Source organism: Erinaceus europaeus, chromosome 9, assembly GCF_950295315.1.
Source record: "Erinaceus europaeus chromosome 9, mEriEur2.1, whole genome shotgun sequence".
In the NCBI taxonomy this organism is placed as follows: Eukaryota; Metazoa; Chordata; class Mammalia; order Eulipotyphla; family Erinaceidae; genus Erinaceus; species Erinaceus europaeus.
This window is the reverse complement of record NC_080170.1, coordinates 92,075,189-92,101,876: the sequence shown is the minus strand read 5'-3', so window position 1 is coordinate 92,101,876 and position 26,688 is coordinate 92,075,189. Positions and strand designations below refer to the sequence as shown.

Sequence of the window (26,688 nt, the reverse complement as noted above, 5' to 3'; positions counted from 1 at the left end):
CAAACCCACTGCTCCTGGTTTCCCCTTTTGTTGCCCTTGTTGTTTATCCTTGTTGTTTTTGTTGTTATTGTTGTGATTGCTGTTGTTGTTCGATAGGACAAAGAGAAATAGAGAAAGGAGGGAAGGACAGAGTGGGGCAAAGAAAAACACCTGCAGACCTGCTTCACGACCTCCCTGCAGTGGGGAGCCAGAGGCCCCAACCAGGATTCTTATGCCATTCCATGGGCTTTGCACCATCTGTGCTTAACCTGCTGTGCTACCACCCGGCCCCCGGAGTTAGCATTTCAGACAAGTTTCCCACGTAATATCAATGTTGTCAATAAAGTTCATACAGGAAAATGAGGTGATCTAAGACTTCCCTTTCTTAGCCAATTTTCTATGATAGGATAGTAGGTCATACAAATTTACAAGAAAATGAGTCTAAATATCAGACAAAAACTTTATTTTTATAAAATTAAAGAGTTATAAAATGAAAACATAGATGTGATTATGGGAATAGCTAAAAACCGTTCAGGCCTTTATAAACTGGTTTTTGGGGGTGGGGGATGGGAGTGGGTGGTTGGGTGAGATGGGACAGTCTTTTGGTGGTGGAAATGGTGTTTATGTACACTCCTATTAAAGTGTAGTCATATAAACCACTATTCAATTAATATGAGAGGGGAAAAGTTGATCATATGTCTAGAACTTTTTAAAACACAGACCGAGTCTTTTGAATACATAGGCTGAGTCTTTGATATGTTGACTCTCTCAAAAGCCTAGACGAGGGAGAACAGAAACAACCAGTGGCACTGCTATATACAAGTTGCTGGGTGTTATACAGCAAACCCTAACAAAAGGACTTTTCAGAGTTAACCCAGTTACCAAATAATGAGATAACAATAACTATCCATTGTCTTCTTAAACCCTAAGACAGCAGGAACCTCATATTTCCACTATAAAGCCATATTTCCCCCAGTTCTGGAACCTTAGGGTGGGTCCCACTTTCCTGCATGCTTCTCTCAATTCATATCAAATAATATTGCATCTGCCGATCACAACCTAATCAACACAACAAGTGTCACCCCAGCATGCTTCACTTCAGACTGTGTCCAGAGACTTCAGGAGTGGAATGACAACCCTTCAGCTTCATCACTCAGGTGAGACCTTTCCTTTCATAGTATTCTCTAATTCCATTACAGGTGGTCCACTCCCCAATAAAGTCCCTAAATCTAGATATAGACCAGGTCTCCTGAGATAGAGCATAGGTTCACACATGTTCATAAACCAGGGAAAAATATATAGCTGAAAGCAGAAGTACACAAGAGACTGAAGAGAGTAAACCACCCCCCCAAGACTTCATCTGCACTATTCCAGCCTTTGGGGCCATGATTGTTCAACAACTTGTTTGGCTTTGTATGTTAACTCTTTTTTCAGCCACCAGGTTCTGGATGCCAGCATGATGCCGACCAGACTTCCCTGGACTGACGACCCCACCAATGTGTCCTGGAGCTCTGCTTCCCCAGAGACCCCCCCCCCCTTACTAGGGAAAGAGAGAGGCAAACTGGGAGTATGTATCGACCAGTCAGCATCCATGTTCAGTGGGGAAGCAATTACAGAAGCCAGACCTTCCACCTTCTGCAACCCACAAGGACCCTGGGTCCATATTCCCAGAGGGATAGAGAATGGGAAAGCTATCAGGGGAGAGGATGGGATATGGAGATGGAGATCAGGTGGTGGGAATTGTGTGGAGTTGTACCCCTCCTATCCTACAGTTTTGTTAATGTCTCCTTTCTTAAATAAATAAAAAAGAAAAGAAAAATCAGTTGACAAATATTTATTCATCATCTTCTTTATACAAAGTATTTCACACTAAAATAGATAGCAACATTCCTAAATTTAAGTTTACATATTTATTCACTTGATGGTTTACTGAAGATGTTTTTAGAGAACTTACTGACATGTAGAGATACAGGTTCTTTAAACATCATTCTTTCATGGACAAAGAAACCTTAAGTTACAATGACAAAAGATGAACAACTCAGCACAATACAGACATTTTACACCTTGCAAACACAGAAACACACACATATGCGCACACAATCAATGAAGATTGTGAGGGTATTGGCTTATCTTATTTTGATTACTTCATTTCACTAAAACTTGACATGAATAGAGATAGTTTATCATTTAAGGAAAGACTTAAAGTATATTATTCTTATTATCTATAAACAACTTTTTTTTTGCCTCCAGGGTTATTGTTGGAGCTCTGTGCCTGCACCATGAATGCACTGCTCCTGGAGGCTATTTTTTCCCCTTTTGTTGCCCTTGTTGATTTAGCCTTGTTGTTGTTATTATTATTGTTGTTGATGTCATCACTGTTGGATAGGACAGAGATAAATGGAGAGAGGAGGGGAGAAGGGAAGAGAAGGATAGACACCTGCAGACCTGTTTTACCGCCTGTGACGTGACTCCCCTGCAGGTGGGGAGCAAGGGCTTAAACCTGGATCCTTATGCTGGTACTTGTGCTTTGTGCCACGTGCCCTTAATCCGCTGCACTACCACCCAACTCCCAACTTTTATTTTTTTTTAAAGGCACTACCTTCTTATTTCTCCAGTGCCACAAAAGCAAAAGGAGGTTATGTTATGTTTTCATAAAGTCATCCAAGGAGATCTGCTATTCATCCTCAAACACTTCTATGATTGGTTCATGGATAAGTAAAGCTGTTTTATTCAAAAAGAAAATAGGGGGGAAAAAAAAACTTCCCAGGACTGGGTGGTGGCAAACCTGGCTAAGTGCAGTTGTTATAATGAGCAAGGACCTGAGTTCCTGCGGGAGGAAAGCTTTGCGAGTGGTGAAGCAGTATTACAGGTGTCTCTCTGTCTCTAGCTCTCACTTTTGATTTCTGACTATCCAGATTTCTCCCTTTCAATTTCTGGTGATCCCTACCAAATAAATAAAGATAATTTAAAAAAAAAAAAAAAGAAAATTCCCAAAAGCATCTGAGAGAACTTTAACAAATCTTTTAAATTCAAAAGCAGTATATAACCAAATATAAACATAGACTCTCCCTCCAAAATCCTAATTATATGGAAGGCTGTGTTTGTGATCAAGAGTAGTATTTACAAGATAAATGAGAAGATGAAGTGCTCAATCTTTGAAAAATGAAATCGATCATACTGTTTCAGATCATTGTCAAAGTGAATAACAATTCCCCTGTTTGGGCTGTAGTTTTTAAAATGTCACCAGATAAGAAATTAAAACTAGCTAGGGGCAAAAACTAAATAAAATTTCTGATTTCTTTGTTTCCTGATGAAGATACTCAAATTATGTGTTGTTTCTGGCCTTCAATTGAGGGTATATATGTTTCAAAGATCTTAAAGTAGGATCTTTAAATTGATTGTTTTATTTAGACATAGGGTGGGGGAGATGGCACAATGATTGTGCAAAAAGAATTTCATTCCTGAAGCTCCAAAAACCCCAGTTAAGTCCCCAGCACTACCATAAACCAGAGCCGAGTCTGGTCTCTATAATATCAGTCTCATGAAAATAAAAAAAATACACTTAATTTATTTAGACAGAGGTTCATACCACAAAGATAAATTCTTATGAATGAAGAGCAGGTGCTTCAAAAAGGAAAACATCATCTGAACTCTTCTCTAACTTCCAAATACAGAAGTCATGAACTACATAGATAATATCGAGCCTTAACCCTGAACTGATAGAGGTGTGATCAGTGTTACTACTTAACACAACTCCCTAAGACATTACTGAACAGCTTCCCTCTGTTCTACAGTAGAGGTATTACTTGCTTGACTTACCAAGAGTGAAGTATTGAATTTGAACTCTTACACATGCTTTCCCCTACTTAATCTACCTAGTTTATTTATTCTTGTTTATTTTATAGTAATATTAATTTTAACAGTTAAATTTCACATAGATAAAAAATTATATTGCTTTAGCTGCATTGTTAATAATTCAATTGCTATTCATTAATATTTTACAATATCTGGCACCACTGTGTAATATATTTCACATGAACTTTGTCATTTCCCACAATAAACTGATATGATATTTGTATATGGGGGGGTCCCTTAGTAGCCTCATTTAACAAATAACAATTTTAAGGGGGGAGGTTAATGGTTGATAGTACAGTAGTTGGCAGATGAGTGCAATTTCCCATCCTGCCATGATAGGTGTCTACAAAACAATCTTTGCACTAAATTAGGTCCATCATCATCAGGTCCATACCAGGACCTGAGAGCCCCCCACCCTTCTCCTTGTCCTTCTTCCTCAGAGTCCTTTGCCTTGGTGGAATATACCAAATCAGTCCAAGTTTTACTTTGTATTTCTCTTTTCTGTTCTTATTTCTGGCCATGACTGAGATCATCTCATTCACCCTTTTTCTAGTTTATCTCACTTAACATGATTTCTTCATGCTCCATCCAAGATGAGGTAAAGAAGGTAAAGTCATCACTTTATATCTGATGATATATCTGTATATATATACAGATATATCATCAGATATGAAAATATGTATTATATACATAACAACTTTCTTAGCCACTCATATTCTATTGGACATCTAAGTTGTTTCCAAGTTTGGCTACTACAAATTGTTATGCTGTGAACATAGATATATACAGATAGATCTCTTTGGATGGATGTGTTTGTTTTCTTATGATTTATCTCCAGAAGTATTATCATAGGGTAGGTGCATTTCCAGCCTTCTGCGAGTTCTCTAGACTGCTTTCCACAGAGGTTGGACCAATTTACATTCCTACCCACAGTGCAAAAGTGTTCTTTTACCCCTAGTGCCTCTCTAATATTTGTTGTTTCTTTCCTTTCTGATGTGTGATGTTCTCATCTGAGTAAAGTGTTGTCTTTATTTGCATTTTTTTTATTTAAGCAATTCATCCAAAATAATTGTTAGGAATGATATTTTAATTCGGTTATTCTGACAGTAAGTCTATTCCTTCAAATTACTTTGCATTGCCCAAACAAATAAAAAAGGTCCATAAACAAGACTTAATTTTGTATCTGCTGTATTCTCTGTGCTATGGGAGATTAAAGAATAGGAATTTATGATATCTATGACTTTGTGTAACAATGTAACCAGGAAGACAAATATTTTACAAATAAATTATAAAATACTATATATAGGGAGTCAGGCGGTAGTGCAGAGGGTTAAGCGCAGGTGGCACAAAGAGCAAGGACGTGCATAAGGATCCCAGTTTGAGGCCCCGGCTCCCCACCTGCAGGGGCTTCGCTTCACAGGTGGTAAAGGAGATCTGCAGGTGTCTTTCTGTCCCCCTCTCTGTCTTCCCCTCCTCTCTCCATTTCTTTCTGTTCTATCCAACAACAATGATAACATTAATAACTACAACAATAAAACAATAAGGGAAACCAAAGGGAATAAATAAATAAAATTAAATTAAAATTAAAAAAATACTAAGTATCAAATTATATGGAAAAGTGAAATGTCAAAGATAATATTATAAAATATTGAAATGAAACAACAGAATTCAAAAAGGTGGGATTAGAACATACCTTTTGATTATGTACTAAAAGGTAAGTCTTTATATCCCAAAATGGCAGGTACAAAGGTTAAGGGGCAAAAAATGCATGATAAATTCCAGCAGAAGAAGAGTTGAAGTATTTGAAGTCACAATAGAGGCAGCATATCTAACCAACTACAATAGAAACTTTGTTTGAAAAAAATCAAAATTTTATAAATGTTTATGAGTTAGTGACTAAGAAAATAAGTAAGATAAATGAATGATTGTATATCCAAAATTATTAAAAGGTAAATAGACAAAATTAAATTCTTTAAATTCAATTTATTTATTTTTTGTGCCTTTAACTTTAACACCTAAGATATATTTTAAAATTTAAAAAGAAAAACAAATCTTGGGATATACTTTCTAATTTTAAGATTCACTTCAAAACACATCTCTAAAAATCAGACACTTAGAATTCTCAGAGAAATGCTTCACTAGGGGCCAGGGAGACAGTTGTTAGGACATGCTTGCATGAAACCTCGAGTTTGATCCCCAGCCCAAGCATGCCAGAGCAGTGCACTGTTCAGACACACAACTGTCTAGTTAAAAACAAAAAATAAAAATAAATAAATAAAATTTACAAACGGCATTAGTAACATCCTTATTGAGTATGAATCTCAAAATGTAAAACCTCTCTCAAGGGATAGTTAACATTAGAGAAGAAAAGCACAGAGGGGGGAAAAAGTGAATGATATGACATGCTTTTTTAATGGGAAAAAGGATACTGGACACCTAAGTATTTTCTTTGAAATAAACTAAGAAACAGCATATATATATATATATATATATATATATATATATATATATATATATATACAGAGGAAGTTAATGGTAACATGATAGGTCAATTTAAAATTTCTAATGTGAAACACTGTTCCAGGATTGAATGAATTGGGGTCAGAAAATAGACTCTTTCTTTAACAAGCAATAGATCATCTAATGACAGCTTGTGTGAATACACATCACATCTTCAGAATCTCAAGGCTATAAGAAGGTCAGCTTTTGGCATTATGTTCTTTGTTTCCCATCTCCAGTCAAGCTTAGAATGTTTTGCTTATAACAATTGTGTGTGTGTGTGTGTGTGTGTGTGTGTGTGTGTGTGTGTGTGTAGTGGTAGGGAGCCTTAAAAATGACCTCTAGCATAAAGGAAAAGCCCCTTGGTTTTGTTGAAATAATCATTACCATTCAGTTTACATTAATTGTTTGACTAATTCTCCACCTCTATAATTAAGATATTCAGTAAAAATTGATAGAGTTGAAAAGAAGATACAAATCTTACCTTTTCCCATCTTATGAAGTCAGAGACAGAAAATGCAATTAATTGGTGAAAAAACTCCATAGCCACTCAAGTTTCCGTGTTTTCAGGACCAGGACATCAGATGTGGTTCTATGGCTTTGTCAACAAGTATTCCCATGACAACATGTGACAGCAATTCCCAATTAAAACGTCTGTGTGTGTGTGTGTGTGTGTGTGTGTGTGCGTGTAAAAAAATAATACAATGGTTATACAAGTTATATTCCCTTAGAGAAGCTCCAGTGGTACTTCATATTGATGGAAAGACTTATTTAGGAAAAGATTTCCTTAAGAGTGTTAAACGAAACATTAGCACCAGGGTATATTCACAGCTGTGACAGAAAAGAAATGGTCCTATGATTAAAGGCTGGGTGAAACAAAATCTCTTTAAGACAGCGATTCTCTGACTCAATTTATATGAAGATGTACTTCACTAATATCAATAGGGAACAATAGCCTGTAGCATTTCCCCAGTTTATTTAACAGTACAGCTCAGTTTTAATGGGCACAATCTAAATTTTCAGGAAGTCTGGTTTATGTTAAAAAAAGAAGGGGGAGTGGAGAAAGACATGAAAGTATTAAAGATAAGGCAACTCATTCTGAACCCACAAAAGCAATCCTTGTTTTTGTTTATTTGTTTGTTTATTTAGTTAAAAATGAAACTATGAAATCATTTAGAGACAAAATAACATTGCTTTGTCTAAAAATATGCTACTTGATTTGGGGAGGGGGACCACAAAATGAAACATGGACTGAACATAGGTGTATTGCACAAAAGCAAATTACTCGGGATGGAGCTGGCGGGAACAAAACTTTGGGAGCCTATTGCATAATGTAATTGTATGCATATGTCAGTGATTGTACTGTAAAGCAGCAATGCCCTCAATAAAAAATATTTTAAATTACTATGGTGTGATACATTTTTAAATATTTACTTATTCCCTTTTGTTTCCCTTATTGTTTTATTGTTGTTGTCGTTGTTAGATAGGACAGAGAGACATGGAGAGAGGAGGGGAAGACAGAGAGGGGGAGAGAAAGATAGACACCTACAGACCTGCTTCACTGCTTGTAAAGCGACTCCCCTGCAGGTGGAGAGCTGGGGGCTCAAACAGGGATTCTTACACCTACAGAGGTCCTTGCACTTTGTGCCACGTGCACTTAGCCGCTAGCTATGGCCCAAATCCCTGATATTTTTCTTCATTTTTCTTAAATGCTCTGCAAATAGAGACAACCTTACCTAAAAGAATAATACTGAGCCAGAGAGATCGCTTACTAAGTAGGGTGCTGTATTTCCACACTCATAGCCCAGGTTCAAAGTCCAGCCTCCCAAGAGAGGTGCTATTACAATGGAATAAAATTTCAATGCTGCGGTGTCTCTCCCCTCTCTATCTCTGTCTGAATGAGAAAGTGGCTCGTAGCAGTGAAATTGTATATGTGCAAGGCTCCTTGTTCTATCCCAAAACAAATAAAAGTTAAAAAAAAAAACGTGGGGAAGTTAGAGCTAGAAAACAATGCAAGATAATCAGTGCCACCGAAGAAGCATGAATTATAGTGGGAAAAAAATGTACCAGAAAACATATTAAATCAGAACTTGAAAATATATGGATATTTTGTTACCCTTCAACTTATACATCTCAAAAAATAATTATATAAATTAATTTTTAAATGTTTCACATTTAGGAATACAAATGAATACTGTATTTGACCACAATGAAACCACAGGTATTTACTATTCTTGAAAATATCTATCTCAAGGAAGTCAGGCAGTAGCGCAGCGCACGTGGTGCAAAACGCAAGGACCGGAGTAAGGATCCCAGTTCGAGCTCCCCGCTCCCCACCTACAGGGGAGTCCCTTCACAGGCGTTGAAGCAGGTCTGCAGGTGTCTTTGTTTCCCCCTCTCTGTTTTCCCCTCCTCTCTCCATTTCTCTCTGTCCTAGCCAACAACAATGATGACATCAATAACCACAACAATGTTAAACAACAAGGGCAACCAACAAAAGGGAAAATAAATAAATATTAAAAAAATTTTTTTTTAATCTATCTCAAATTTGAAGTATTACATGTTTTCTTTTTTTTTTAAAGTTTTTTTTTTTAATTTATTAATGAGGAAGATAGGAGGAGAGAGAAAGGGGAGTCGGGCTAAAGCAGAGCGGGTTAAGTGGAGGTGGCGCAAAGCACAAGGACCGGCACAAGGACCGGCATAAGGATCCCGGTTTGAACCCCGGCTCCCCACCTGCAGGGGAGTCGTTTAGCAGGCGGTGAAGCAGGTCTGCAGGCGTCTTTCTCTCCTCCTCTCTGTCTTCCCCTCCTCTCTCCATTTCTCTCTGTCCTATCCAACAACGACAACAACAATAATAACTACAACAATAAAACAACAAGGGCAACAAAAGGGAATAAATAAAATAAATATAAAAAAAAAAGGAGGAGAGAGAAAGAACCAGACATCACTCTGGCACATGTGCTGCTGGGGATCGAACTCAGGACCTCATGCTTGAGAGTCCAAAGCTTTATCACTGCGCCACCTCTCGGACCACCATTACATGTTTTCTATTGAATAAGATGAAAATAAATATGATGTTAGTGTTTTGAGAAACAATATACCTACCTATTTGATAATAGTTTAAAATTTTAATTACATGAAAATGGCTTTATGTAAATGTATCTTTTGTTATAAAATTTGAATATCTTACAAAAATATCCAAGCATGAGAGAATCAGCTGCTCTTTATTTTAAATTTCCAAAGTGATTTCAATGATGAAGTAGGGGAACTGATTTGTTTGCAGATAGTTAAAGAAGGATTTTATAGACAAGAGAGTGGAAGAATAAATGATGAGAACATCATGTTTAAAAACCAAGTCGGGGGGCCAGGCGGTGGAGCACCTCGTTAAGCGCACACACACTACAGTGTGCAAGGACTTGGGTTCAAGCCCCTTGTCCCCACCTATAGAGGAAAGCTTTAATAATGCTCAAGGTGTAGATGTCTCTCTACCTCTCTCCCTATCTCTTCCTCCCATCTCAAATTTCCTCTGTCTCTGTCTAATAATAAATAAATTAAAATAAATTTTCAAAAAAAAGATCAAGCCAGGGGGCCAAGTGGTGGCATACCTGGTTGAGTGCACATGTTACAATACTCAAGTATCCAGATTTGAGCCCACCTGAAGAGGGAAACCTTTGCAAGTGGTGAAACAGTGCTACAGATGTCTCTCTTTTTCTCCCCCTCTCTTTCATGACCCTCTTGATTTCTGGCTGTCTTTAGCCAGTAAATAAAGCTAGTAAAATAATTGTAAAAAAGAGAAAGTCAAGAAAGTAACATAACTTTGTGAGTCAAGGAAGAATAAATTGAACCAGTTGTGACTTATTAGCAGTCATATAAAATATGAAAGTACTTTGGTCTAGGACAAGGAACCACAATGTGCTAATTGTGCCAACTTCAATAAAACTTATAACAGAATATACCTTTGATGTTTCCTTTTCAGATCATCATATTCAAAGAATAGTATTCATTTTGCAATGTAGCTATTAAAAAATCGTTGAGAATGTTATGGAGGCAAATCACTTATTTAAAAACTTTTTTTCAGAAGGAATGAAACAGAGAAAAGAGGCCACAGCACTACAATTTTAATGTAGTGTAAACAAGACTCAGTTAAATCACTTCCTGTTTTCATCCTTAACCAATCAAGGAGTGGGGGGAGAACTTAATATAACTCCATGCATTTGAACATTAAGCTTCCACAACTGAGTGGGATCTCTATACTCCTTGATTCAATAGTCCAATTTTTTTTCTTCTTTTCAAACCACTTGTCCTCCACATTAACTCTACCTTAAGACACCAGTTTTAGGAAAAATAACCAGATATAACAATTTTCGTGTTATAGAATTTTCTTTAAAGTGAGGAAAACTCTCTTAAACTTCCTAGAAAACATTACCCTCATACTCTATTGGTTCTGGTCTCCTTGGTCTAAGGTCTAAGGTTATAAGTGATTTAATATCTCAAAAAAAAAGTTAGTAATAGATATGCACTAACAATTTAAGCCCAATGTTAAATTTCAATCAGTTTACTCATCTGAAAACTTAAGTACTTTTAGCATCTATGTTCATCGGAGATATTGGTCTGAAGTTTTCCCTTTTTGTTGTATCCCTAGCTATATTTGGTATCAAGGTGATGTTGGCTTCACAGAAGGTATAAGGGAGTATTCCTTTTTCTTCAATCTTTTTAAAAAAAGCTTTAAAAGTAGAGGTACTGTTTCCTAGAGGTTTTGTAGAATTCATTTGTAAAGCCATCTGGTTCTGGCCTTTTATTGTTTGGAAGGTTCTTAATAACTGTTTTGATTTATATGTCTGTGATTAGTCCATTCATGTTTTTTAGTTCTTCAGTTCAGTTTTGGAATGTTTTTCAGAATTCCAGCTTAGTGACATAGTTGGCATGCATGGTATTTTGGATTTTTGTGGTGTATGTTGTGATATCTTTCCTGTCATTTACAATCATATTTGAATCTTCTTTTTTATTGAGTCTGGCTAATGGTTTGTCAATTTTGTTTAGTTTTTTGAAAAACCAACATTTCGCTTCATTGATCTTTTGCATGTTTCTCTTATTTTTAATGTTATTTATTTCTGCCCTAATTTTAGTGATTTCAGTCCTTCTGGTTGCTTTAGGCTTCTTTTATTCCTCTTCCTCTAAGTCTCTAAGGTACAGTGAAGTTATTTCAATTGAGCTTTTTCTTGTTGCCAAATGTGTGCTTGTATGGCTATGAATTTCCTTCTAAGTACTGCTTTAGCTGTGTCCCAAATATTCTAATAGCTAGTGTCATAATTTTCATTTGATTCTAGGAACATTGGAATTTCTCCCTTGAGTTCCGCTTTGACCTAGTAGTTTTTATGCAGTGTGTTGTTGAGTCTCCATATTTTAGGACTGTCACTAGTTTTCTGTTTGTTGTTATGTGTTCGTTTAATTCCATTGTGGTCTGAGAAGATGCTTGGGATGATTTCAATGCTCTTGAATTTGTTAGTACTGCCTTTGTGGCCTAGAATGTGATCCATCCTTGAGTATGTTCCATGTAGATTCGAAAGGAATATGTATTCCAGTTTCTTGGGGTATAGAACTCTGAAAATGTCCAGAGATATGCTTTTCCAAAGATATAGGACTCATAGACAGAAAAGTAAATATCAGAAAACAATTTAATAAACTCCTTATGAAAAAGAAAGGACAAAAGCTAAATAGAAATGAGTGTGTATGTGTGTACATTTTATATACTATTATGTTTTTAAAACAAAAGCTACATAATACTTCTGGAGGTTACTTTAAATAGACTTTTGAATAGACAACTTATATTTGCATAATTTCTTTCTTCTGAGAAAGCCAATAAACCCTAAGAGCACAGTTTCTGGAAGCCTTATTTCTTAAGCATTTATTCCAGCATCCTGTTTCTTCCTTGTAAACAGCCTACCACATAGTTTTTTTTTTTTTTTTTTTACAATAACTCACTTAAGAATAAGAGCAATACTCTCAGGCAGTTAATCTCAGATGTTTTTCCAAGCAACTAAATATCATGACATCGTGATGTTAGTGGCTCTCAAAGGTCTACAAAGACACTTCAACAGTAAAGTTCATTGGCACATTCATGTATGGTGTCCCTTTCTGCCTTTACAAGTACACTTTCACTGTTAAACACAAATTTCTGTTAAGGTAGTCATAGATAATTCATGTGTTTATGCTCTAGCAAGAGATTTAAAGGATAACTGGTTCTATAAAATGTATACTTAAAAATACAGAGGTGAAACTATTATTTTTACATAGCATGAGAACAGAATGGTCACTGGATTTGGTAGGGTCAGAAGTAACACCAAGTAGCAATGATAAACTGCTAATGGATCATGAAGAGAATCTCAATTAACCAGTGCTGGAGATAAGGAGCTCAGCATATACCTATTTCATTTTATTATTCTTCCCTAATCTCATTCTTGGTGGGGAGGGTATCTTTTTTTTTCTTCAAAAATTTGTATTATCTTTGTTTATTGGATAAAGACAGCCAGAAATCAAGAGGGAAGGGGGAGGCACAGAGAGGAAGAGAGACAGAGAGACACCTGCAGCACTGCTTCACCACTCGTGACGCTTTTCTCCTGCAGATGGGGATCAGGGACTCGTACCTGGGTCCTTGCTCATTGTAGCATGTGCGCTCAGCCAGGTGCACCACCACCTGGCTCCCAGGAGGGTATCCTTAAACTTAATTATTTATAGAAATTTTTCTACAAAAGCTGCTGGATATCAACAAGATGGTGCTTATTTGTCTAGTAATTTGTACTTCTTGAGAAATGCAAAAACAAGTGTGAGATATATCTAGCCAATAAAAACACATAATATTAGAACAAGATTGATAGAGAAAACAAGGGAACAGGTAAGGGAAAAAGAAATCAAATGGAGAGGGGATACCCAGATCCTATGAGATATATGTCATAAACAGAAAGGACTATTTCAGGTAAAAATAAAGAAATATCTGTATCCTACTTTGGATCCTGATAATTCATGAATAATAAGAAATCCTTGCCAATGACAGGCCAAATGGATGAGCCTTCGCAGCACACAGGGACAACGCTAAACATGACAGAAGGAAAATTCTCTCCAGGTTTTGAGATGTTTCCTAACACATGGAACTACCTACATCCAATTAGATGACATCTCATTTAACTAAGTAACAGATACCAGAATAGGCTAGGGTTTAGGGTACTGGATACAGGTGTACATGTATCCACAAACAAGGAGCAATCATATAACTCAAAGTCAAAGTGCTCAATAGTGGTTGAAGTGCCTAAAGAAGGCATCATAAATTCTGCAATTGATTGCATTTAGACCAAATTAGCAGGACAGCATAGCAAAAAGGCCCAAAGAAGACAGATCCTCAAAACCTAACTCTGTCTCGGCTCAACAAAGGATAATGTCTAAACAGCTGAGAGAAAATCACAAAGTTCATGGTCACATCTGAGGAACATTGCAGGCTATACTCATTTCAGCACCAGTCTTTTTCAAGTGGCAGGGCAGGATATCCCCAGCCTCCCTTGCTTTATGGTAGAACCAAGGTCCTGGGATGGCCCACAAGATGCTGTTCCTTATGGAAGTGATCAGTGGTAGTGGAGAGAGGGACCTTTTAGAGGTCAAGGCCCATCATATGTGTATGAGAATCCAAGGATTCCCTAACTAAGGTCCCAGATGATCAGGTGGATATTGACCAAACAGGCCATCATTAATTGGGCCAGTCTCTTGCTCTTATCCAACTTTCATAGTCTTTTCTTTATCTGACTATCTTAGATTTTTCACACCTAGAAACATATGCATCCTTTTTGCAGTTTCCTTAACCTGAGTTGAGAATAATGTTCACTCCATTATTTAAGAGGCAATGAAGCAAACCACAGCTAGGTATCCCTATCGGAATCCTACAACTCACCTTGGTTCCAGAACACTTACCACAGAACAGTTAAGCAAACCACAATTTCATGATGTCCAACTTTTTTTTAATTATCTTTATTTATTTATTGGATAGAGACAGCCAGAAATCAAGTAGGAAGGGGGAGATAGGGAGAGGGACAGAGAGACACCTGCTGCTCTGCTTCACCACTCGCAAAGCTTTTCCCCTGCAGATGGGGACCAGGGGCTCAAACCTGGGTCCTTGTGCATTGTAACGTGTACTTAACCAGGTGCACCACCACTCGATCCCTGATGTCCAACTTTTTAAATGAATCCGGAAAACAGAAGCTTCCAAGGACTCCCTGTTAATAAAGCCTGAGAGGAAGTACTTGAAAAATCCATCTATAGACTCATCTCATAGAGAAGGACGGTGATCAGTGAGTCCAGCTGCATTAGATCACTACAGTTAAAACAATAGTTTAGCTTCAAATTCATCCCATAACAGAGGTAATCTCTATTATTTAAGAAACATTGTCTGGCTTTTGTTCAAATATTTATTAACCACATGGTCCCATGATTATTACATGTGTCAGAGATATATTGTTAAACAAAACTTGACCTTCTCTGCAGCTAAATTTAATCCATTATACTATTATATCATCTACAAATAGTGACAATTTGACCTGTTCTCTTCCAATTTGTATCCCTTTCATTCATGGTTCTTGCCTGCTTGCTATGGCAAGAACTTCCAACACTGTGTTGAGTAGTAATGGGCAGCCCTGTCTAGTACCTGATCTAAGTAAAAACGCTTCCAGTTGTTCACCATTGAGTATAATGTTCATTGTACGTCTGCTATATATGAACTCCACTAGGTTAAGGAATGTTTCACCTATTCCCATTTTTGGTAGCATTTTTATCATGAACAGATATTGGATTTGTCAAAGGCTTTCTCTGCATCTATTGAGATCACATTTACCGATTTACATATACTAAACCAGCCTTGCATCCCTGGGATAAATTCAACTTGGTCATGATGTACAATCTTTTTATGATATTGCTGTATCCAGTTGGCAAGAGTTTGTATCAATATTTTTGCATCATATTCATCAGAGATAATGGGCTGTAGTTTTCTTTTTTGTGTGTCCCCTGTGTGTTTTTGGTATCAGGATGATATTGGCTTCACTCCCAGGGTGTTTTTCCACACAGATAGAGAGATATAGATAAAAGGGGGGGGGGGGGGTCAGGCACACATAGCACAAAGCACAAGAACCAGTGTGAGGATCCCGGTTCAAGCCCCTGGCTCCCCACCTGCAGGGAGGTCGCTTCACAAGCAGTGAAACAGGTCTGCTGGTGTCTATCTCCCTCTCCCCCTCTCTGTCCTCCCCTCCTCTCTAGATTTCTCTCTGTCTTATCCAACAACAATGGCAGCAATAACAACAACAACAATAAACAACAAGGGCAACAAAAGGAAAAAATATCCTCCAGGAGCAGTGGATTCTGGTGTAGGCACTGAGACCCAGCAATAACCTTGCAGGCAAAAAAAAAAAAAAGTAAGAGAGAGAGATCACAGCACTGGAGCTTCCTCCAGTACCATTGTACCTCCCATGTGATGCCAGAATGTAAACTTGGGTCTCTATGTGTGACAAAGTGTGTGCCTTACTAGGTAAGCTATCTTTCCAGTCCCATGCTTCACTCTTGACTACATCTCCATTCAAATTTGAAGGTGTCCTGTGTCGAAAGCAGTTCATGCTTTAATTTTTTTCCCACTGCATGAGTACCAGATGAGCTCATTCATACTTATTTTTACTGTATTTGTCAGCAGTCCTCATACTAATCATGCATAAGCATATCATAAGGATGTTGTCAGAGGTGAGGGATCATTGGTGGGAGGGACATTCATGTAAGTAACTGCAAGGGATTAGCACAAAGGAGAGCTTTGTGGTGATGGAATAATGTTATATTTTGACTGGTAGCAGTAATCAGGATGAAAGACATAGAACTCTGCAGCTGGATTATACCAATCTCAATGTCCTGGTTTGGATACTATAGTTATGTAAAATGAAACCATATACTGGGGGAAAACTTCTGTATACCTTATATTCTTAATTCTATGTAACATATAATTACTACATAATAGAAATGACATAAAAGAAAATCATCCCTTCTATAATCAGAGTTCAGAACAAAAACAACACTCCAGACAAGGACAATCCTGATATTAACCCCCATACTTCTCTTTCAAGCCTCTTTCTCTCCTCAGGTACTGGCAGCACCCTGCCTACTCCTAGCTCAGGTCCTGGCTCAGATCCATTTACATTGCTTCTTTACAGTTAACTAACTTGGCTGATCTTTTACTTACTACTTTAAGGAGTAGATTGCTATCACCTGTCAAGAGAGACGTGATTCTATATCTCTCACGAGACTTAACATCTATCAAGACAATTAAAAATATTCACATCCTATAGCTAGCTGTTCAGTGCATAGAGAACAGTATTTGCATATATGAGACCCCAAGTTTGATACCCACATTGCATGTTCCAGTGCTTCGACTTTTCTCATTCCCTCAATTTCATCAAATAAAGCCTAAAAATAATATTTAACTATCCTAAGGAAAGATGTAGGCCACATAGGCAACGATTTACTACAGTTCTAATCACAATAACAAAGCAAACAAATTAAATAAATGCATATACAATCTTATGCTAAAATGAGGCACACTTTTAAAAATGCGGTTGTTGAGAAACATTTATTCAGCTTCATAAAGAATGATACCAAAACCTGCACATGTGTTTTGTTCTCAATTATATAAAATTTATTCATAAAGAAAGCATGCTAAAATGTAAACGGAGATCATTTAAAGGGTAAGAATATAAATGATTTGGAATTTTTTTCCAAGATTTTTTTCAATTTTTTTATGATGAGCATAAACCTTATAATGAAAAATAATGCTACCAAAGACAAGTATGATTTAAGTCACAGAGAGATTCAAAATGCCTAAAAAAGAAAACTATATTCCTAGACACAAAGAGGAAAAAACAAACAACAACAAAAAAAACTTCAATCTACACTATTCCTAGGTTTTGTAAGCCACCAGCTTCTCCCAGTTAATGGAAAATCCATCTGTCTTTTTCAGATGATTTGTGATGGCCTCTTTTTTCCTGACAATCCATCACTCTCTCACCCAATACTTAGCCTATATCCTTAGTATTCAGACAATTGATTTCTGGACAACCACCTCCTATAGCTGTCTCAGATGTGAAAGTATTAACTATTAAAAACAGACAAACAAAACAACACAAACACAGACACACAGAAATAAAGCAAACAGAAGTGGGATACATGATTACATCTCATTATCATTCATATCAAAAGCTGAGAAACAGTCATTTAGTTCACGAGAGTCAATAAAGATTTAAGTGAATATTTTTGATACTTATGATGTAGACACACATTTTAAGTGTCATGATATCTTGCTATAAATGTCTACATTCTTTTTTTAAAAAAAATTGAGTTGCTCTTAGGTATTTTCAACACCTAATGAGGTGCTTTGATGATAAAATATGTGTTTTATATTCCCTGGGTTTGAATTTTATTTTTAAAAAAGAATACAAAAAGAAAATAACTTTCTTTTTATTTTTATCATAGTCTATCTATAATACACACACACACACACACACACACACACACACATATATATATATATATATATATATATATATATAACTTTAAATATAAGTGCTTTTGTTTTTCTGGATTTTTAAGACATACCCTGAAGTTTCTGTAAATGATGTATACCGCCGTGTATTTTCCAGCTCATATGTTACCAGAACATTGTCCTTCATATTGCCTCCCTCATTCATCTTAAGAATCTAAAGGCTGGGGCCAGGTGGTGGAGCACCTGGTTGAGCGCATATGTTACAATGTGCAAGGACCTGGGTTCAAGCTCATGGTTCTCACATGCAGGGGGAAAGCTTCACAGGTGGTGAAGCAGTGCTGCAGGTGTCTCACTGTCTCTCTACCTCCTCCTTCCTCTCAATTTCTGACAGTCTCTATCCAATAAATAAATAAAGATAATAAAGAAAAAAATGTTTTAAAAGAATCTGAAGGCTGCCTATCAATAAATGTGCTTTCTACTGAAATTTTCAATATTTTAAATCTGAATCAATCTTTTTTATCCTTTGAAAAGCAAATATGACCTACAGAGCAATCACCAGAGTACTAATTATAGTTCATCTCTCATACTCTGTTAACCCAATAAAACATTATTCTGAGTTTTGTGTGTAAACTGACAGCAGTTGGCCAGATGATCTCTAAAATCCATCTGATGAATCCCATCCCATTTTCTCAGCTATGTATAGAAATGGGACGACTGAACTACTCTCATAGTTATAAATCATTGTCTGGAAGCATTGCTCTTAAATCCTGGATTTAGGAAGTAGATTAAATAAGGAGCACCTGGGATTCAGATTATAAAGCCCGATTGCTATTAATTTTAAAGTGGACAGGAATGTTCTAGAAATAATATAATTTAAATTCAAATTTCCTTCAGTCGTGTCCATAATTTCATTCGTGAATTGAATCATCCTAGTATAAGAGGTTAGCAGACAAATATAGAATTTGTCTTGGGCTAATAGACAGTCATTAAATAAGTCTCTTATTCAATTTCAAAGACTGCTAAAAAACTCCAGTTAAGAAAACTCATCAGGCATTAAAGTATGGCAGAGACTGGCCAGAGGCTGAAAACTGAGAAATCTACAGTTAGTTAGAAGGAGGGAGAGTCAAAATCTGCAGGTGACAAATAGGCTAATTTGGATTACAATCCAGAGTAGACCTTTTACTTATTAGGAGTTAAAATTTTGCAATTTTTAAAACGAGAAAATTAAGCAATGAATGTTATTATTGCTATAGAGATTAAGTTAGATTAAAGTTAAATTAAATTAAAATTGCTTTGTGTTCAGACATATATGAGAAGACGTTTTTTTTAATCAGTTTTTTCTTTTTCTTTCTTTTTTTTTTTTTTTTTTTTTTGCCTTCAGGGTTATTACTAGGGCTTGGTGTCTGCACCACTAATCCATTGCTCCGGGAGGCTATTTTTTTCCTTTTGTTGCCCTAGTTGTTTTTTATAGTTGTTGTGGTTATTATTGTTGTTGTTACTGATGTCATTGTTGTTGGATAGGAAAGAGAGAAATGGAGAGAGGATGGGAAGACAGAGAGGGGGAGAGGAAGATAGGCACCTGCAGACCTGCTTCACCACTTGTGAAGCGTCCCTCCAGCAGGTGGGGAGCCGAGGAACCGGGATCCTTACACCAGTCCTTGCATTTCGCACCATGTGCGCTTAACCCGTTGAGCTACTGCCCTACCCCCAATCAGTTTTGTCTTTGTACAAATATTTATAAAGTAACTACAATACTGAAAAATTGATAGTAGATAAATCATTATTATATAAATAAAATAATAACCATTGCAGTTAGCACAGTAACAGCACTATAGCTTCTCATAAATTTTCATCTATATTAGTTTATTCCAGAAGCCCAATGAAATTGGTACTATCACTTACCACTTTACAGTTAAAAATATGAGGCATAAACTGTTACACGGTTTGTCAAGGCTGTGATATGGGTCCCAGATCAATTACTTGGAATATTAAGTTTAGTTTCAGAATCTTAACTATTCCATGTATAGAAACATGATATTGCAACTTTTGTTGGTAAGAAGTCATTGAACATCATCAGTTTCATATGATTCAACTATAAAGCTTTGCATACAAAATGAAACAAATTGGGGGCTGGGTGGTGGCACACTGAGTTAAGCACATATAATACAAAGTACAAGGACCTGCTCCTGGTGGCCATTTTTCCAGTTTTATTGCATAGGACAGAGAGAAATTGAGAAAGGAGGGAAAGACAGAGAAGGGGAGAGAAAGGTAGGCACCTTCAGACCTGCTTCACCACTGTTTGTCTATTGTTAACAAAGAACAGCTCAACTCTGGCTTATAGTGGTACCTGGGACTGAACCTGAAACACTGGAGTCTCATGCTTGTATTTTGCATGCCCGTCTTGTTATGCTGTATTATTTGAAAATTATTTCTATGCAGATGTATTTAATTAAGACAATGTCAGCAAAGTGGAACTTAATTTACTATCACCAAATTCCTTTTAAAAACAGGAGTCCCCCATAGGCACTGGCACACAGGGAGAATACTACCAAATAAAAGCAGCAAGTGAAGATAAGTTGTCAACAAATAAATTTTCTCATGCAACCTTCAGAAATAAATAATAATAATAAAAAAATCTAACCCTCTCAATATCATGACAATTCAATACTCACCTCCAGAACTGTGAGACAATAGATTTCTGTTGTTCAAGTTAGCTGGTTTGTGATAGTTTGTCATGGCAGCCTTAGAAAACTAAGAAAGGGGAAACACTGAAGCCTGTGTGTTCTGCTCATTAGTTAAGAGATCTTGTCCTTTTTCTTCCCTCAGATACCCTGGGAAGAATGTCAAGGGAATTTCTAGTCTCTGAATACTGAGCCTTGATCAGCATGTTGGTACTTTTCTTAATGTTTTATGAAGACAAAAACGAAGCCATTAACCCAAATATAAATATTATTATTATTATTATTATTATTATTATTATATTTGCCTCCAGGGTTATTGCTGGGGTTCAGTGCCTACATTATGAATCCACTGCTCTGGGTGGCCATATTTCCATTTTATTGGATAGGAAAGAAAGAAATAGATACAGAGGGGAAGATAGAAAGAGAGAGAGAAAGACAAATACAGATCTGCTTCACTACTTGTGAAGCGAGTCCCCTGTAGATGGAGAGCTGGAGACTCGAACCAGGATCCTTGAGCAGGTCCCTGAACTTCATGCTATGTGCATTTAACCCAATACATCACCATCCAGCCCCCGTTAACCCATTTTTTTTATTTACACATTGACTTTCTATATCTTCCAAGTTACATCTTTTTATAGTGCAAATATAAGATTCTACTAGTATCTACCATTCAATTGGACCTGAATCTACAGTTACTTTTTAGTATTAGCAGTTTTCTCTCTCACCTTAAGAACTATGTATTAGTAATAGAAATATATGACATTGTTTTATTCTAATTGTTACCTGTATAGGAAAATTCAGATATATTTCTAAATATAGTCATTGTTTTTTAATGTACCACCACAATTTCCTGAGGCAATCCTCAATAAAGGAAATAAAGATATAACTAACAGTATTTAATACTTAGAATAGATATTTAAAAAACGGTTCATGCATTACTTTACTTAATCTTACAACAAAAGCATATTCTATTCTTCATTAAAACAAAGTAGGGCAGAATATTAAGAGAAGCTCTCATATGAAAAGGATGAAAAGAAAGAAGACATTTCTTTAGAACCTAGTACATACATAACTGTATCTTCTAGTTTCAAAGATTTAACCCCACTTATCTTTCTTAAATTTTAGTAACTATCATAAAAGAAATCATAAGAACACCAGCATAGAAAAGAAGAGGTAAAAAAAAGCAACTCAAGTTGGGAAACTAGTCTAAGATAGCATCCACTACAGAGTAAGCTTCAAAGAAAGAAGTGACTGTCTTTTTTTTTTTTCTGAAGTCTAGTTTTATAATGGGTATAGTTAGGGTGACATAGTAGTCTATATATATTTAGGAATCTTTCAGAAAAAAATAAATCCTGAATTTTTAGAGCAAAGACCTCAAAAACACAATAATCATAATACGTACTAAAAATGGTAGAAAAGCATCATCCTACCCTTCCACTCTAGGAACACAGGTCCTGAAACAGGAGCACTTACAGTGTTGCCAGCTGTGACCACAGACTTTGAGCTCACATTGACAGCCAGGCTCCTGTGCTCAATATGAATATATATGGGCCCCGGATCAGGTAGATGGGGTAAACAGGTAATTTATTCATAGATTTTTTTTCAAGTTTTGGAGCTACTTAGCTACTTTCTGCACTAATCGAAATTTCTTTCTCTCTTTTCTTTCTTTCTTTTTTTCTCTCTTTCTTTCTTTCTTTCTTTCTTTCCTTCTTTCTTTTTTTTTTTTCCTTTTGCCTCCAGAGTTATCACTGGGGCTTGGTACCTGCACTATAAATTTACTGCTCCTGGCATCCTTTATTTATGTATTTATGTATTTACTTATTTATTGATTGATAGAACAGAGAGAAATTCAGAGAGGAGGGGAAGACAGGGAGGGAGAGAGCAAGATAGACAGACACCTATAAACATGCTTCACTGCTTGTGAAGCTATTCCCCCTGTCAGTGGGGAGCCAAGGGCTTGAACCAGGCAGGATCCTTGTGAGGGTCGTTACTGCTGTGTACTGTATGCACTACCTCCACACACACCCCCAAGCCAACTTTATAGCTCTTTTCTCAACTCTAACACCATCTTCCTAGACAATATTTTTGTCAATTCCCATGTTAAGCTATCAAGCTTAAGTAAGGATTATTAAGGCATCTCGGGCATTATGCTATTCCACTACAGAATACTGTGCCCCAGTACAGTTCCGTAGCCCCCATGTCCACTTGGTCGATTCCAAATTATATTCCTCCATGAGGATAATTTCTGGAACCATCCGTTCCACCCCAGTTCCATGGCTGCCAGTTCTTGGCAACATCGCCCCACCAGATATTCATCGGGATTCGGCATCATCTAAGTTCATTTCCCACATCTACGCTCGACCGGACCTGCCAATATACGCGAATATCTTCGCCCACCCTGTCCAACGCTTGACGTCTCATCATCCAATCTGGTCTCCTACGCCTACACTGAACTTCTCTGTTCCAGACTCTTGGAAACAGAGTTGGCAGTCAGCTGAGGTAAAGAACAAACACCTCATCACAGACCCCTGCAAACGTCAACCCGGCTTTGACCTAGCACGTTATGATTGGGCCCTCCTCAATCGCTATCGAACAGGCCATGGCCGGTGCGCCACTATGTTCCATCGCTGGGGAGCCAGAGATGACCCGAACTGCCCCTGCGGCTACAGACAGACTATGCCCACATAGTCAACGACTGCCACCTCTCCAGATTCAAAGGAGGTCTCAAAACTTTACATCAGGCTCAACCTGACGCTATTGACTGGCTACGGAAGAAGGGCAAATGCTAGAAGATTAAGTCATGGGCCCCTAGGAACATATCTAAAATAGACTTCCTAGCTTCTCTCCACCCGAAGATCCCTATTCTCATCTGCTATATTCCTAGTTTTTGGTTCCATTTACTAAGCACTTTGTCCTGCCTTATATCTTACTGTCTTTCAGCAATCAAATTGCAGATACTACTATGATTCTATCCTGACCACCCTGGGTAGATAATCTCATTAATGTGTTCCAGAATTTCACCTCTCCAATGCTCTACCCCACTAGGAAAAGATAGAAACAGACTAGGGGTATAGATTAAACTGCCAACACCACCCTCTCCATGTTTCAGCTTTCTCATTATTTTATCTTAAAGAGTTATGATCAGGGAGTCGGGCTGTAGCGCAGCGGGTTAAGCGCAGGTGGCGCAAAACACAAGGACCTGCATAAGGATCCCGGTTCGAACCCCGGCTCCCCACCTGCAGGGGAGTCGCTTCACAGGTGGTGAAGCAGGTCTGCAGGTGTCTATCTTTCTCTCCTCCTCTCTGTCTTCCCCTCCTCTCTCCATTTCTCTCTGTCCTACCCAACAATGACAACAATAATAACTACAACAATAAAACAACAAGGGTAACAAAAGGGAATAAATAAATAAAATAAATATTTAAAAAAAAGAGTTATGATCAAAATATTATAGGGGTAATATCTGAATGTTTGCTTCTGATAGAACTGGAAAAGTTAGAGTACAAGGTCAAGATTTCTGTTTAGTGAACAGCTTAAGGAAATAGAATATGTAGTAAGAGTTTTAATAAAGTAAAAGAGGTATTAGTTCCAGGGCCACAGGGAAGCAAAGAAAGAGAGACCAGGGAAATGCTCTAGTACTGGAAAACACAATTTATGGATAAAGCTGCCAACACCCATGTCCAAAAGAGAAGCAATTACAGAAGCCAGAATTCCCACTTTATGTACTCCAGTATAGTTCATATTCCCAGTGGGGGAGAAATAATAGGGAGAAAGTGAATGGAGAGCTCTGACCTCCAACTTCATCAAGACCGGGAAAAAGAAGAGGAAAAAGAGGGATATTTGGATGTAGTAAGAGGTGTATGTGTGACTTAAAAAGGAAGAGAAGATGGGACCATGGAAAAAAATAGGCAAATATATACAAATATAGACAGTTGTAGAAATAATAGTTAATCAAAATCTGCAACCTGGGGAGAACTTCTATAGTTTACAATGGAGGTAATGGGGATACGGGACTTTGGAGGTGGGAATGGTGCAGAGTTGTACCTCTGTTATGTTGTAATTTTTGTACATCAATATTAAATCACTAATAAAATTTAAAGGATAAAAAATTTAAAAATATGGAACCTGGAAGCACAGATCATGTTTTTACATCACCAACTATTTTAAAATATGGTGTGTTAATGAACAGTGTGAACTATATATGGCAAACTGACCAGAAAGTGATTCTCATTGAAAAGATAGTTTAAATGCACAGTTCCCAAGAAGAGGGGCGACAGTACAGAAGAGCATATAGGGGAGCACAGGAGTTGGTCGGGAGGCAGATAAAGAGGGTGGAAGATGAACTGTGTGTTTTTTTTTTTTTTTTTTTTTTGCAAGCCTTTCTTCTGTTTTCATGAAAAGAAAGATCTTGGGCTATTTGAATAACATCTGTGGACTCTAAGACATAGGAATGCTCTTAGCAAGTTGGTGCCTAGGGTGACTAGGGCAGTCAGATAGTGACTAAGTGAAAGAACTTACTAAAGGCAATGGTTGAGGTGTGGAATCTGGATTGGTTAGTTTGTGCTTGAAAAGCTTGATCCTGGGTGAATTATTTGTTATCTTTAACTATTGTTTAGCTCCAGGAAGGAGAGTTCCTGCAATATAGCAAAGCACTTGAATATACAAAATGAAAAACATAGTTAACATACCAAAGAAGCAATTGATTCAACTGGTGAGGTTTTCTATGTTTGACTTTCATTAATCATAATTCATATGTATTTTAACTTTATAGTTCTCTTTTTAAAAAATTTATTTTATTACCTTTATTTTTTTGGATATTGACAGCCAGAATTCAAGAGGGAAGGGGGTGAAAGGGAGAGAGACAGAGAGATACCTGCAGCACCCACAAGGCTTTCCCCCTGCAGGTGGGGACCAGGAGCTGGAATCCTGGTCCTTGTGCATTGTAATGCATGCACTCAACCAGGTGCCTCCCTTGTGGCCCTGGAACTAATATCTCTTTTTCCTTTATTAAAACTTTTACTACATATTCTATTTCCTTAAGGTGTACACTAAACAGAAATCTTGACCTTGTACTCTTAACTTTTCCAGTTCTATCAAAAGCAGACATTCAGATATTATTCCTATAATGCTTTGATCATAACTCTTTACTTATTTCAATTTTAAAATGAGTAACTTTTTTATATAAAGCACTTATAAATTACAAAATTGATATGTATATTATTTTATGAACTGCTGAGAGTCACATCTTATGCATTAATCATATATAGTACTGTTACATAGTTTGAGCATGATAGGCAAACTCTATGATGATTTTTGAGGAAATATGAAATTGTAATTGTCACAAAAAATAAACCTTTGTTGTATGTGTTTGAGGATTAAATTGCAATAACTGAGAATCTGGAGAGGAGTTTGTGGACAACTAGAAGAACAATCATGACTTGGGGAGAATGACCTCTCATGGGCAGTCTATTTTTGCCAAACCCCAACATGCCCCATGATGTTACTCCTCTTTCCTACTCTCATAGAAGTTTGTTCTGACAATCCTACTAGGCCTGTGGTTGCTTCTCAGAAATAATAGTTAATCCACATCTGCAACCTGGGGAGAACTTCTAAAGTTTACAATGGAGGTAATGGGGACACGGGACTTTGGAGGTGGGAATGGTGCAGAGTTGTACCTCTGTTATATTGTAATTTTTGTACATCAATATTAAATCACTAATAAAATTTAAAGAATAAAAATTTAAAAAATGTGGAACCTGGAAGCACAGATCGTGTTTTTACATCACCAACTATTTTAAAATATGGTGTGTTAATGAACAGTGTGAACTATATATGGCAAACTGACCAGAAAGTGATTCTCATTGAAAAGATAATTTATATGCACAGTTCCCAAGAAGAGGGGCAACAGTACAGAAGAGCATATAGGGGAGCACAGGAGTTGGTCGGGAGGCAGATAAAGAGGGTGGAAGATGAACTGTGTTTTTTTGTTTGTTTGTTTGTTTTGGTTTGGTTTTTTTGCAAGCGTTTCTTCTGTTTTCATGAAAAGAAAGATCTTGGGCTGTTTGAATAACATCTGTGGATCCTAAGACATAGGAATGCTCTTAGCAACTTGGTGCCTAGGGTGAC

General features: G+C 37.0%; 1 long non-coding RNA gene across 1 annotated transcript in view; it reads right to left on the bottom strand.

The window, feature by feature from the left end:
• Window positions 1–6,885, bottom strand: part of LOC132540242 (uncharacterized) — a 38,254-nt gene extending 31,369 nt beyond the window's left edge. The window contains exon 1 of the long non-coding RNA XR_009551449.1: window positions 6,818–6,885. This is a non-coding gene — a long non-coding RNA (uncharacterized LOC132540242). The remainder of the gene's footprint in view (window positions 1–6,817) is intronic.
• Between the last annotated feature and the right edge of the window lie 19,803 nt (window positions 6,886–26,688).